Genomic DNA, 12,546 nt, shown 5'->3' with positions numbered 1-12,546 from the left:
TCTGAACCCAGACCTGCAAGGACTGGTGATGATTTCAAAGATGTTTTCCAGAAAGGCTTTGTTAAAAACTGGCATCCCTTCTTTAGAACACTTCAACTTCCCTAGTGATGAAAATTAACAATATAAAAACAAATTGAGTGTTTCCTGGGTTTGCTTATCTGATAATCAGTCAAAAATTTAAACATTACTTGTGAACACGGGCTATACATTCTCTTCTTTTTTGTGCATATCTTAATTTCATCATCTAATCAATCTTGCTTACCCCTCTTAGAAAAACCTGTTAAGACATCAAAAGAGGCAAGCATAAAGAATTCAACATTAAACACTAATTAAATAAGGGGTCCTGGCTGAGTGAGTTGGTAGAGCATACAACTCTTGACCTTAGGGTCTAGGGTTCAAGCCCCATGTTGGGCATTGATCTCACTCCTTGACCTTAGGGTCTAGGGTTCAAGCCCCATGTTGGGCATTGATCTCACTCAATAATAATAATAATAATAATAATAATAATAATAATAAACTAACTGGGGTGCCTGGGTGGCTCAGTCAGTTAAGCGTCTGATCACAGGTCTTGGGATTGAGCCTCATGTCGGGCTCCCTGCTCAGTAGGAAGTCTGCTTCTCCCTCTCTCTCTCTGCCCCTCACCCACCTCGTGCTTTTACTGTCTCACTCACTTTCTCTCTCAAATAAATAAAAAATTAAATAATCTAATTAAATTACAGCTCAATGTAAGCTCCCATTACTGAACTATATTTTTCATCTGGTACACCTATTTGCCATATGATAATTATTATTTAATGTAGCTTTTTTTTTTTAAAGATTTTATTTACTTATTTGACAGAAGGAGAGACAGCCAGAGAGAGAAGAACACAAGCAGGGGGAGTGGGAGAGGAAGAAGCAGGCTCCCAGTGGAGGAGCCTGATGTGGGGCTCGATCCCAGAACCCCAGGATCACGGCCTGAGCCAACGGCAGACGCTTAACGACTGAGCCACCCAGGCGCCCCTTAATATAGCTTTAAAATGTGTTTTAAAGAATGTAGGTTATGTTACTATAGATTTAAAAATTGGTTATTCGGAATGATACATTAATTTATTAAAAGACACTGCTAAACAATTCAAGTTTTCTGTCCCCTATCCTCGGAAGAAGACCATTCTAATTCTTTTCAGGGTTCCATACCAGAGAAAAGTCTGGTGACACTTGTCTACTAACTAAGCACTAAATTGACTAAAGTGTCCTACATGATGCAGTTGCTCATGGATAGGGAGTATTTTCCTGGTGATCCATGATACTGCTTTATTTCTGCTCATCCATGTTCTGCCCAGTTCCAGCAGAAACACTGAAAAAATACAGAAAGTTAGAGACATATCCAGCCCTAAGGGGAAAGTTGGGGATGGGCTGCAAGAATTTGGATAGCTTAATCCAACAACCCGAGTGGTACAATTTTGACTCCACCATTAACAAGCTATGTGACCTTAGGCAAGCTATATATCCTCTTTAAGCTTTAGTTTCCTTGCCTGCCAGATAGAGGAAATAGTAATAGCCACCTCATATGTCATTGTTCTGAGGACCAAATGAGATAATGCATCTTAGACAGAGGAAGCACTCAATAAATGTCAGTGTTTGATGTTAATGTTATTTTCTCCCAACGAGTCTTAGAATGTTGAAATAATATTGTCTTTCACTTTATTACATATCCCTTATATACATGCTGCATTTATTGCACTGCCCTCTGACACAGTGGACTTTTTGAGTCAACAGGATAGGTAACATTTCTTTGTTGCTCATAAAGGAGGTGTGTCCCTACATCAATAAGAAGAAGAAAATAAGGGAATTTAGAGAGGAATGCAGAACTGACAATGTGGCTCTTCATTAAGGGGAAAAGAAATCTCCACCTGCTTCTGGATCTCTCCCTTTTGGATCTGTTCTTTGAAGACTCCTCAGTCTGCTTCTAAGGAACAATGGCTAAACACATTGCCACAAGAGCGAATCAGGGAGCCGGGGAGGGAGCTGAAAATGCATAAATTAATCTTAACCAGATTATTTACCTTTACATTGCTCTCTGTGCTATTTTTTCCATTATTCCATAGCCTTAGTAAAACAATATGTAAGTATTCTAAAACAGAGCTAGACTACACCAAGTAAACCCGTGAGAGATCCCCAAAATGGAGGAGAAACACAATAGTTAAAGTGAAGCAAAATCCAGCCACACTTCTCAATGAAGTCACTTTGTCCATTGCCAAACTTAAGAGCTTGGGATTTGATTTTATTGAAGTTTCCAATACTTTTAGGGTAAACTACGAAAAGCCTAAGTGATGCCCACATGCTGCACTTGGATTGAACGGGTGGTCAGAAGGAATCCTAAAGCTTTAGGTTCTAAGGAATCCCTGCTGTCTGGGAAGATTCTAGTTCTTCAGCTCCACCAAGGCTCTGAGGAGTGTCTTTTAACTTCCTGATGAGGGAATTTTCTCATCAGATGTCCTAGAGACACAAATAATACCTAACAAGCAAAAGAAGGCTCCAATTGCAGTGGAAATATCCCAAAGCATTTTGTGGCATTTTATTATATCTAATACACATATTAAAGGATTTTTACTAACACATTGAAATAAAATTTGTATAAAGCATAGAAAACACAAAAATATAGAATCTAAGATTTTAACTCCATGTTATATTTTAATGGTGTCAGCTTTAGCAATTGAACTGTGGCTCTCCTAATTTGTAAACAGTGCATCTCCTGCTTTTTTTAATCAGAAGAGGTAATATATGAGAACTGAGGTGAACATTTTTTAAACCCTTGGATCAGAGCTTTCAGTTAAAGATGCCATCTATTTTAATGTTGCCCGTGTTCTAAGAGCTGATTATACATTCCAAGTGCCAAAACATGATAAAAATGTGCATAAACTCATTAAAGTCTTAAAAGTCCTAACCACTAATCCTCTGACTAGGGCAAAAAACAAAACAAAGCTAGGAAGAGGATGATCAATGGGAGAAAGAGAAAATGTTCTTGAAAAAAACGAAATTCGCTACAACAGGAAGAGAAAGAAAATCTGAAAGAAAAAACCTTGCTGACATGAAATTTCTGGCTAACGCAGACCACTGGGCTGAGGATCGAAGAGTTGAGGACAATTATGAGTTTACAAAACACAGTTTTCAGGCCCTATTATTAGCATAGAGACCTCACGAACATCCAAACCAAGATAAGACCTACCCCAGGGGGGAAAATGTATATAAAAGACCTTCTGGTCCCACTCAGATTTGTTGCCAAATATAATCTTTGAAATGAACTTCTGGGCTATGCTCCTGCCCCCTGTACACACACACACACACACACACACACACACACAAATACACAAACACACACACATACTTCTTGAGCCAATAGCCAACCCCACTCCAATATAAGAAATAATCTGAAAGAAAAAAGCATTATAAATGTTTTAAGTGAAAGAATAAACTTAAGCAAAAATAAGGGTAACAACAAATCTTACAAGAGAAATTCCTCAAGGATACTATAAAAATGACCAAGCATAGTCACAAAAAATAAAGACATTTCTAGGAGGAGAGAGAGCTCAAAATAGAGATACAATGGCTGTAAAGCAAAAGGAGGGAATTAAAAATGAGCAGGCAGAGCTCAGCATGAATTTAGAGAAAATAATAAAAAAATATTAGAGAGATGAAAGTCATTAGAGCATTATGTATAAACTAAATATTATAAAAATACAGAAAATGATAGCTAGACTTGAGAAATCACACAAAATGAGATGCAAAAGGGCAAAGATATAAAAATGATTATAGAAAAGATCTTAGGAAGTTAGAAAAATGAAGAGCAAACATCAGCAAAATTCAGGATCTTGAGAAGAAAAACAGAACACAAATGAAATTTAAAGAGAAATGTTCAAAGACATAATAAACTCTGGATCCTGCAGCTGCTGACTCTCCATTGGGAATGTACAATCCAAAGGTTTTTTAACTAATGACATGTTTTAATGATCATGTGGTTAAAAAAAAGTAGAAGATACTTAGGGGATCAAGATAAGACATAGCAAACATGAAAATCTCCTGCACTAAACTGGAACCATTATACAAATGTATGTAAAAATTGCCACAAAGACATACCCCAGTAACTCACAAAAAATAAATAAATATGTTAGCTTCATGTAGTGACCAGAAGCTGCTAAGTAGGCTACAGGCATTTGTAAATTCATATTCATAGCAGTGTTATTCTCAATAGTCAAACGGTAGAAGCAACCAAAGTATCCATTGACAAATTAATGGGAAAAAAATTACATAAATACAACGGATTGTTTTTCAGCCTTTACAAAGAAAATTTTGACACATGCCACAACACAGATGAGCCCTGACAACATGATGTTAACTGAATAAGCCAGTAATATAAGGGCAAACACTACATGATTCTACTTATATGAGGTACCTAGAATGGCCAAATTCATAGAGATGGAAAATAGAATGGAGGCTGCCAGGGGCTGGGGGAAGGGGGAGGGGGGAAGTTATTGTTTAATGGATACAGAGTTTCAATTTTGCAAGATAAAAAGATTTCTGGTGATGGTCGCCCATATGAGTATATTTAATGCCACTGAACCGTACACTTAAAAGTGGTCAAGATGGTCAATTTTGTGTCATGTGCATTTAACCACAATTAAAAAAAATAAAATGAGTTATGAAGCCATGAAAAAACATAGGAGAATCTTAAATGCATATTGCTAAGTAAAAGAAGCCAGCTACATACTCTATTAGTTTAATTATATAAATTCTGGGAAAAGAAAATCTTTGGAGGGGCACCTGGATGGCTCAGTCAGTTAAGCATCGGCCTTCAGCCGAGGTCATGATCCCAGGCTACTGGGATCGAACCCCGCCTGCGGCTCTCTGCTCAGCGGTGAGCTTGCTTCTCCCTCTCCCTTTGCCTGCCGCTCCCCCTCCTTGTGTGCATGCTCTCTCTCTCTCTCTGTGTCAAATATATAAATAAATAAAATCTTTTAAAAAAATCTATGGAGACGATAAAAAAAAAGTCTGTGGTTACTGGGAGATTGGATGAAGGGGAGGGTGGTGGGGCAAGTGAAGAACAGCGGATCTTCTAGGCAACGGAAGTGTGGTTCCACAGGAAGTTCTTCCCACCGGGAGCTTTTCCCTTCAGGCTGTTCCCTTCACACCTCCGTTCCGGCGCCATCCACCTGCACCTCAAGCCCAGGTATCATGCAGACACATCCATAAATCAGACCTGCGTTTTTTCTTCTGTTAATTAGCCATAGGTAACTCCCCACCTGATGAAAACAGTGAGTTAAGGAAGAATCCACCGCATAGAGGGAGCAGCTCTGATGGAAGTCCCAGCTCCCTACCAGGGCTATGTACTCCTTCCTTCTGATCCTGCTCCCCCCGGTCTTCTAGGTACCATTTCCATTTTACAGGAGAACGCTGCTGTGCACATCCAATTTTACGGTTGGCTAGACTAGATAATGCTCAGTTTATGGTGGGCAATTGGGGGTGCATAGTCACTTTGGGTACCGGTTGCAAAACAAGAGCTGATTTTCCCTGAACAAAATGTGTTGTCAGAAGAGGATACGGGCTTCCTAAAAATCACCAGGAGTCTGACTCGGGCTACCGTGGAAGCTGGCTGTATAGGATCTGCCGCAGGAATTTGGGGCTTCTGCTTCCTAACGCCCAAGTGTAAGAGTAGCTGGTATCACGCCTTATGTTTCCTGCTCTGAGACATAGAAAAACTAGCAGGCTTTAGAGTCATACAACAAATGATATATGTATTGCGTCTAAAATTCAAAGATACCCATTTGCTATCGTATCTCTTTTTTTGTGGTAGGTGATTCAAAAACACCAAATTATCTTTCATTTCGGAAGGGCATCTCAACATGCCACGGCCCCCCGGACCTTGAGAAACTTCACAATGGTGGCATGGTCCTGGATTTTCACTGAGATGATGTCTCAATCTCTTGCAGCACACGTCTTACTAAAGGATCTGGGATGTTTGCGCTCTCCCGCTCGTCAGTTCTAGCTGCCATAATCCCATAAATGCAATGAACTGGGGTGGCATCCCGTTGAACGTCAAGATGATCAAGATAGCACGTGACCATAGTCAGAAAAAAGCCAGAGAACTGACATTGTCTTGAGGCAAGTCAACAAAAGGAGACATGTCTCTGCCGTGTGGAGGAACGTGCTTCTGCTTTCCTCTCATGAGAGATATGAGGGAAAGGACAAAGCATTCAGGGATTAACACATCAGATGTCAGGACGGAAGCTGATTGGCTCCAGTAAAGATAGCACACCTGTAACCACAAACACCGGCATTGCCACCTGATTAAGTCATTTTAAGATACAGTCATTCTCCATGACTCATGGTTTATGCACAGGCCGAAATGGTGAGATTAATGGATATGAGATTAGAAACACCAGTCCTGTGCAATCTCATCAATTCCTCTTGGGATGTGGTATTTATTTTGTCAGGAGCAGAGACTGGGAGCATCTGCTTAGCAATTCATATTATAATACTTGTTCACTCTATGCATAAGGGAAATGATATAAGTATTTTGCTAGAAAGTAAGTACATCTTTTCCAACAAAACAAATTCTGGACCTAGAAAACAATCAGAGATGGAGAGAACAGTCTTAATGGAAGCACAGTAAGGAAAAACCAGAAACTGGTAACAAGGATATGGAGATGAGGACAAATACAATAGAGGTGAAAGGGAAACTTCTCTGAGAAAACTTTTTTATATCTTTCAAAAATTGTAAACCATGTATATGTTTTACATTTTAAAAAAATAAATGGAAAAAGAAAAAATATAAAATTGAATGCAGAGAGAAAGAAATTAAACTAACTGTATGCCAAAATAAGACTGTAAGAGCAAAAGGGGAAAAAAAAAAAAACCAAAACCTTAAGTCAAGTAACTCATGAACAAATACTCTGAGCATTTTAAGGATAAACAGAACTGCCAAAAAAAAAAAAAAAAAAAAAAAAAAACCATCTTGGACTTAGTTTTGGGGTGGGGTGGTGTTTGTGTAATAATTCTAAAATTATTCTATGGGAATAGTGGAAGAAAGCATATATATGTACATATGTTTTAAAAGCAGCTTTTTCCTTATGAAAGAAAAGAAACATAAATGTGGAATGGGATAGGTGAGGAAGAAACCTGTATTGTCAAATTTGAACTGGAGATATCGGTATAAGATCGTGATTAGTAATAATAACAATAACGATAAAAGTAACAATAATTTCCTATAGCTCTATTTGCTAAAAGGGCACAAAAGCAATGTTACCTAAGCAGCGATGATCATATGTAGGATTCAGAACTAGCTTTTGGAGTGCCCTTCTACTCTAAAAGGAACAAAAAGACTCCTTGGAAAACTAGCTGGCCTCCCAAAATTATACTAAGGATCCACAAATAGACCCTGCAGTACTGCACATTTCGGCATTAATATTGGATGATAATGTTACATTCATGGGGATAATTCAATTTGCTAATTTTAAACAGCATGTTGTATATTGTCTACTGGTGATTGGAATTCACTTCTATTTGCTCTTTGTATTACAAGGACTGGAACCTTGGAAAATATATTTCCAAATTCCCTCAGCGCAAGAATTCTGAAAATAACTGAGTTTTGTCCAGGGAGATGGACTGGAAAGAGTTTTGAATAGACGAGAAGATCTTTTTTCTCTTGCAGCAGTTGAAGCATAGGCTTAACAGAGGCAAACGTTCAGTAGACAGTGGAGCTCTGTATTCTGTGACTCCACTGGATTTGGGACTATGGGGTAGCTGTGATGTTGGCCGCCACTAAGAAATTTCTGAGCTTCAGACAGTAGTTTCAGTGAGACACGGAAACCTCCGTGTGCCCATGCCCCTTCCTGCCAACTTCTTTATGCCAAACCTCCCGATATATTTGGGTAAGTACCACTTCCATTTATTAAATCCCTTTCCACTTGAAAAATCTAGAGTAGTTTATGTATTCTTACACTGAACTCTAACTGATAGAAAGGATTTACAATTATTTTTATTATTCTTTGGAGAATACTTTAAAACATTCAGAAGCCGTTAATGTAACTGGGACATCTGAAAACATTTTCTGACCCAATCTTTCAAGTTCATAATAATGGTGTATTTCCTCTAAAGGAAGAATCATTGTTTATATTCACATAAACATCAGTTACCATAATAAAAAGTACCCACTCAAATGTTTCACAGACCACACTCATATTAGAAGGTATTTTTTAAAATATTTCATGGTCTGGGAATATCAAATTCTAGATGATTCCTTTTGTAAACAATACATACCATTGTCATCACAGGCATCTCCGTTCTCCAGCTGCTGCTCCTTACAGAACGCCGTCCTATGGTGCTATTACAACAACTTCTAAAACCACCACTACCACCACATCGAAACCTTCTCTCTCATATTTCTGAATGCTGGCAGGATCTTGAATGTGACATCTTCTATTAAACCCACACTCACGTGTGTCTCACATACACACTGATCCTTGAGGAATGAGGGCTTCCCCGCCTTTGTAATCCTAGTATGTAAGACAGTATACAAAAGAAGACTTCTATAAATGCGCTTGTCTCATCAATTCATTATTTAGCGTTTCCTGTATCTGGAAATCTATCTTTCCCTTTCCCCTACAAATCAGTGGAGACAACAAACCCTTAGGGTTCTTCCTCAGCCTCCTGCCAGTCATGGCATTGCCTGTTTCCATCGTCCCTGCCCTTACCTCTATGAAACCACTTCACATGCTTCTCTGTTTTCCTGCCTAATTCCTGACGTCCTTAAGGTATAAATATGGCCAGGAGAGCAGTCAAAGAACATTATTTATGTCCTAATTCATGGTAGAGAAAAAGCTGTTTCCTTGAAATACCCTAAAATTTACTTAAAAACAAGCCAGTGGGTGGAGAATAGATGAAGGAAAAAGTGAAACATGCGTGGCCATGAATGAATAGTTGTTGAAGGGGGTGATGGGTAGATAGGAGTTCATTATCCTTTTTTCTGTGTTTGCATTTGTTGTTTGAAATTTTCCATGACAAAAATTTCAGAGTTCACCTCCAAACAGTTCAAGGAGTTCTTAAAGAGTCTACTGCAATCCAGCCCCCTTAGCTGCTGTATTTGCTGAATTGCCATGGGGCCAAGGGGCCATGGGGCCATGGGGCTGCCTCCTATCCCAGCTCATGCTCTAAGTGATAGTTGGGCTGCTGATGCTTACCTAGGATGTGGACACTGATGACACAGTGAGACATGCGTCCTAAGGCTGTTGATTCCTGGCGCCCTGGTATCCCAACGTTGGAGATAATGATGGAGCCAAGGACTACGGGTACCATCTCTATAGATCCTTGTACAACCTGCTGCTTTAAGAATGTTAGCACTAATGATTGACTCCTGGTATTACAGATATCCAATTGCCATTTGAGCCAAACAGCTTTCTTTGAGTTTCACTTATTCTTTTATGCTAACCAGCCCCCACCCAGAAGACATTCAAGTCTCTCGTAGGACACATGAGAGGACGGTGACTGGTTTATGGGGTCATCTGACACAGAGGTGCCCGACCATATTCAGAATATTACTGCCATGTCCTTTCTGACACTTACTTTTCTTTACACCCAACTTGTGCTCCTCTGGCTTCCATTCCTCCTATGAGTCAATCCTATTATTGGAAAATACACTTCTTAAAATTTCTGTTTCTTCATTGACTAAAAATTATGCACAGCACTGTCTCAGACACTATATGTGTTATTTAAAAACTCTACTATGTAATATTCAAAGGGAAGTACCTTGTTTATGTTTTAGTGCATTATAATGTAAAATACTGTTATTCCAGACAGTATGTGTTTAAACAGTATTTAGTTGGACTTTATCACAAATCATCTGGAAAAGCCTAGAGGGAAGAACTGGGATAATTACTATAAATCACATTTGGTGAGCTAGGTATTGCGAGAGCTTAAACTAATCACTCATTGGGAGTTTATACTTCTGGAAGGATCACTAACTTATCAGGCCACCTAGGTACTATTTGCTGTTTTTATTACTCACTAGTCCCTAAAGCTAAACAGGTAATAAAAAATCAACAAAGGGTTTTTTTTTCCTACTCATCTGCTATAAATGATTTTACCTTTGATTCTTTGCCATTACCTCAGACAAATACAGAATCCAAACGTGGTAATACCTAGATTTGTTTTTTGGATTTTTGAAATTTTAATTTTGATTTGTTCAAAACTGTCCACTGTAACTCAACATTTGTACCCAGGCTTAGAGACTTTCGGAAAGGGGTTTTTCTTCTTTAATGAGTGACAATTACACAGAGGTAATAAAACTAGATTTGCTTTCTCCTTTGTGGTTTCAAACATCTGAGAGTTCAATTCCCTGCAGTTACTTCAGTAGAACTCCAACTTTTATTTAAGTAATGTTATTTTATCACCTTTTCCCAATTACATTTTCTTAGTGTTTTTATTTTTTGCCATATTCATAGGGGCTCTTAGTAAAGAGGCTTCACGAAATACTAAAACTTCATCTTCAGAGGCTTCTGTAAATAAGGCCACTGCATTCATCAGAAATGTGTACGTTATGTTAGTGTTTGAATCACCCAATAAAGTTTTCCAGATGTTGAAAATGATCTGTATCTGTGCCGTGTGGTGTAGTAACCTCCAACCACATGTGGCTACTGAGTTCTTAAAATGTAACTAGCGCAACTGAGGAACTGAACTTTTAGTTTTATGTAATTTTAATTGAAATAACCATGTGGCTAGTGGCTACCATATTGAAAAGAACAAGTACAGAACATAAAAGACCAAAACTTCAAATGGCTAAAAAAGCAATTCTAAAAGCCCAGCTCTGCTGCTGGCTTGCTGTGTGGTCCTAGAATGAGGATTTCATGACCCAAAGAAGAACAGGGTTGGGCCACAGTGGGGCTTCCTAAGCGTTCTGTGCTCAGTCTCCTGGTAACAGTGGCAGCCCACACGTTTCACCCGGCTTCTTTCTTGGTCCTGGGATCTCCACCAGAAAATGTGTGTGGTTTATGAGGACACAGCACACACTGAACGGGATATCATCCTCACTTAACTCCACGCTTACTTGTATTCCAGTGGGTAAGCCAACTGAATGGTACTTGGAGCCATTGCCTTCCCACCAACAAATAATGGAAAGCTGATACACAAAACTCAGACCTTTTAAAGAAAATAACTTCTGCTTCTTTATCAAGAGTAAAACATCAGCTTCATCATTTTCTTGACATAATTACATAGATTTGTCCACTGAATACTCGGCAAAGTAGATTTGTGCTTTGGTTTATTTTTTGGTCTTTTCGTGTGTGTTTTTTGTTTGTTTGTTTCTTTAATAATAGCATGGTAAATTCTGACTGTTAACAAGACTTTGGGGGATTTACTAACTTCAGGCAACAACCTTTCATTAAAGCTGTCCTCACCATAATTGTCATGAAATGCTACTATTATCACCTCATGGCTGGGCCAGCTGTTGTGGAGACAATACTGATTTTTCAAGCACAGCAAACATGTGAAGCACAACTGAGATCCAAGGGCAAATGATATTAGAAAAGCAATTGTGCTGTACAAATTGTAGTGCTATATCAAGGGTATATATTTAATTTTATAGCTGCTTGCATGTTTCTTAGACCTTTTAAATTCGATAGCTACTTACGCACTGGGACAGTTTAAGGATATTAAGTATTTTTATATTTAAAAGTCCCCAAATGTTTACATCATAAACATTGCGCAATACTATGGTTATAACCATAAAATTAATTTGGTAATTAAATAGTCAAGTTGAACATAGTAATGTCAAGCACAATTATAAATGTTCTCGTTAGCCTTCTAAATTGGTACTTCATTAAACAGCAAGGAATATCTGGGCAAACTAGCATTGCATTGTAAAGCCAATAGAAATTTCTGACCTTTCCCTCCTTCCATTCTTGACGTGGCCAGTTAAATCAACATGCCCCTTTTAGTGTTTAAAGAGAAAAGAACATAAAGAAAAACTTGAGGAAAATAATTACAGAACCATGGAAGGGGAACACGTAGGTTTACAGCCGCTGAGCATTTGCAGGCAGATTTTATTTTATTTTTCTCAGTAATTGTTTCTCAGATTAAAAAAAAAAAACAATTTTTTTGTCAGAAATGTACACTGAATGTATACAGCCAGTGTTGAGCACCTGATTTTCTAAGTGTGAGTTTATCTTCCCTGTCAGTGTTAAACATCTGGAATGTGCCAGGCACGCCTGCCTTCTCTCTCCGTTACTATCTCATCCCCATTGGAGCGTTTGTTCTCATTCCTCGGCAATGTGCTTCTTCTCAGAGGTCACCTCTTACCCCATGTAAGGCATAAATTATATCAGTCTGCTTTTTCCCTAACCTCCACTTAAAACTTAATCACTGTCTCCAGCTGAAACACCTTCTTATGGTGTTTGCGATGCTACACCATTGGGGTCATTTTGTAATCTCTCTAACAAGAATAACGATCTGCAGATATGTCACTGCTGCGCTTTATCTCTTTTAAAGTCCTCCTTTCCTAAGGCTTTCTCCAAGGGAGGA

The sequence above is a fragment of the Ursus maritimus genome, unplaced genomic scaffold (genome assembly GCF_017311325.1).
Source record: "Ursus maritimus isolate PB19 unplaced genomic scaffold, ASM1731132v1 scaffold_2, whole genome shotgun sequence".
Taxonomy (NCBI): Eukaryota; Metazoa; Chordata; class Mammalia; order Carnivora; family Ursidae; genus Ursus; species Ursus maritimus.
This window is presented reverse-complemented; position numbering follows the sequence as displayed.